The sequence below is a fragment of the Gorilla gorilla genome, chromosome 7 (genome assembly GCF_029281585.2).
Source record: "Gorilla gorilla gorilla isolate KB3781 chromosome 7, NHGRI_mGorGor1-v2.1_pri, whole genome shotgun sequence".
NCBI classification, from domain to species: domain Eukaryota; kingdom Metazoa; phylum Chordata; class Mammalia; order Primates; family Hominidae; genus Gorilla; species Gorilla gorilla.
The window spans coordinates 11,773,843-11,776,884 of record NC_073231.2 but is presented as its reverse complement, the minus strand read 5'-3'; the positions used below and the strand labels follow the sequence as shown (position 1 = coordinate 11,776,884).

Sequence of the window (3,042 nt, the reverse complement as noted above, 5' to 3'; positions counted from 1 at the left end):
GTCCCACATGAGCAAAATTTCACCTTCTCTTGCCGACCAACAACTGACGAATGAAACACACCCCAAGAGAAAATAGTAAACCCTGTCTCCTGCAATAACCTCACACGTAAACCTACACGTCAATAGGTCATATTCAGAAATACACACTGAATGTCATCTACCATGAACACAGACACACAGACAGTCCCTCCAGAGGTTCGGAAGACTCACCACCCCAAAACTTGATGTTTCCCATGTGTGGGCTCATCCTGAGACACAGCCATCACTATCCAGTTGTCCCTGTTGTAGAGACAGAATCTTGGGCTCCTCCTCATTTTATTTAGGATTGACGGTGTTCGTGTTTGTGTGGGTGTGTGTGTGTTTCCGTGCACGCTTGTGGGTGTATTTCTGTTTGTGTGTGTGTGTGTGTGTGTGTGTGCGTGTGCACCCCTACGTGTGGGTCTGCGCTGAAACTGAGATCACTGGCACACAAGCAGAGCCCTCTTGCTGTGTTTGTTCTTCCCTTTGGATCTCCTGGTCGTCCCTTGCAGAGAAGCGAGTGTGCCTGTGTTCATGGACTCCTGATCTGTCGGGTTCGTCGAAGAGAGGTTTCGCAGGGAGCTTTGCTGTTCAGGATGATGGTTTTTCATCCCACACTTGTATTTTGATTGACGAATCACATGTACGTTGGGAGGCAATGTACCTTCGACTTTTCTGACGTTGAACTCAGGCTTCGTTTTGTTTTGCTCTTGGAGGAATTTCCAGTGGTCTAGGGTGCTTTCCTGAGTGTCTCTTTCCACCAAGTGCGCGTCCAACTCAGGTACCTGGAGGCAGGGGTGGTCTCTCTTGAGCTCTCCTTGCGTTGCTCGCCTGTCTGTGTCTTCAGCGCCAAGGGCTCTTGGTTCCCTGCCTCTTGACACACTCTCACTGTGTCTTTCCCATTCACTCTTCTGGATGTAAAAGAGGACATAGGCCTGTTGACTCAGGGCAGAAGTGATGCCAGAGGCAGTGACTTCGGCATCATCCATTTTATACCACTGGCCTTCTTGAGCTTTGACATAAGAGAAGTAATGTCCGTTGTGACAACTCCACCCAGCGTGGACCAGCACAGCATAGAGGACATAGACAAGAGGTCCTGTGTTCTGCTGAGACATGTATGGCTGCATGTCAAGGCACTCAGGATATTGCACATTCTTGGCAAGTTTGTTGCCTGTGACATCGGAGAATCTCTTCAATACAAGGATGAGGACCTTGGCAGAAGTGTGTAAAGTTAACGTCTTGGAGGCAGGCGCCTTCTGGAGACAAAGAGCACAATGATAGGCATTCTCTCCATTGAGTTCTTCGGGCTTCACCAACTGTTCCAAAGCTTGCTTGACACTCTGAGCTGCCTGGATATCCAGGGCGATGTCCAGGTAAGGGTCAAAGGTGTCTGAAATGCCGTGGCAGTGGAGACACTTGATTTGAGATCTCCAGTACCCTCCAAATATTTGGTGGATGAGGGTGGTGTCCTTGGAGTGATGATCTACCTGCTTGTGCCCGGGAAGGCATGCCTTTTTCATGGCATCCACAGTGAACATGAGAAATTCATGGGCATCTTCCTGCTTGCCTCTATGGAAGCCAGCAGCCAATGCCTGTGAGGGCTGGATGACATGGCCAGGACGGTAGAGGGCCCGTGTGATGTGAGCTTGCATAGTACAGAGCATGCAGCCCTTGTGACGATGACACGTTTGAGAGTGCTCCCGGGACAGCATGTAGTTGGCAAGGGGCGGTGTGTATGTCAGGCACTGCAGGGAAGCGTTCACGTAGCAGGTATTTCCCATATTCTGGAGCCCAGCCCCCACCGCAGCAGGTCTCCTGCTACTCAGAGGAAGCTTCTCCCTGGGAGCAAGCTGTCTTGCCACAGGAGCCAAATCATCACAGAAGTCGACACGGGTCTCACATGAGAGTGGTGACTTCTCAGGGAGAGAAGTCCGCTGGATTTCAGCAAAAGCTGCATCTGGCCGAGAAGATGTGAGTTTTGAGTTTTGAAAAGTGGTTGAACTGCCACTCACCTCCCAAGTAGAGTGAGTCGTCCTCCATGTCGCCTGGAACAAGGATCACAAGGTTTTTCTGCTGGGACCGCAGGTTGCAGAAAGACGCTATCTCTTCCGAGAGAGTCTTCAAATGACGAGCTCTCTGGCCGCATCAGCCCTTATAGAACTCACCCCCACCAACCGCGAACACCCCACCCACCCATCAGGTGCTCCATAAACCAATCAAATATCAGCACTCAATTAAGGAATGAGTCACAGGGTGTGTCCCCTTGCATCGCTGGGAATTCAACAGGCACAGCCCACATCATGACTTCTAGAACACCTGAATCAAATTACTCCTCAGGCTGATAGGCACATGTAACATGAGTGTAACCGGGTTGGGACAGTGGCCACACAGTTGCCTTATTTTAGGTAAAACAATGTCAGGGAAGAAATCTTTACCTATGAAACCTACGTGTGTGTTTGTGTGTGTGTGTGTGTGTGTGTGTGTGCGTGGGCGTGCGTGTGCGTGTGTGTGTGTTTGTGCCGGGGTGTACTTCCAAGTATGTGCTTTTGGCAGATACCATCATCCTCTCAGCGATGGAAGGACAAGAAGTCGGAAGTGCGCTTTCTGACCTGAGAATAGTCAATGAACTATAGTAATTAGCACAGTGTATTTCTTCCTTAATGAGAAAGGAGAGATCCGTGGAATCAAACAGTCCATTCCAGCGATAACGTTTCCTCGTTCAGCCTATTGATTCTCTATAAGAGTGAAATTACCTGCCAGTGGAGAACAAGACCAGTCTTTGCATGAAATGCTCTTGTGGAAGCTAGATTGCCAAATAAGAAAGCATCAATGGTAGAAACATGCACTGAAGTTTGAAGAGATACTCAGTGCACAATGTAGAGTGTGAAAGACTTTGGGGAAATCATGCAATCACCGAGAGACTAATTGATGACATTCCGCAAATTTATGTTTGCCAGAAAAGAGAGATGGTCATGACATTGTATAGTGTGTGGTTTCGGACGTGCGACGGCAGTTTAAGAAAAC

The 3,042-nt window shown here is 49.0% G+C and overlaps 1 pseudogene; it reads right to left on the bottom strand.

Moving 5' to 3' along the window:
- Positions 1 to 458: 458 nt before the first annotated feature.
- Positions 459 to 2,341, bottom strand: LOC134758994 (ubiquitin carboxyl-terminal hydrolase 17-like protein 6; annotated as a pseudogene).
- Positions 2,342 to 3,042: the final 701 nt, after the last annotated feature.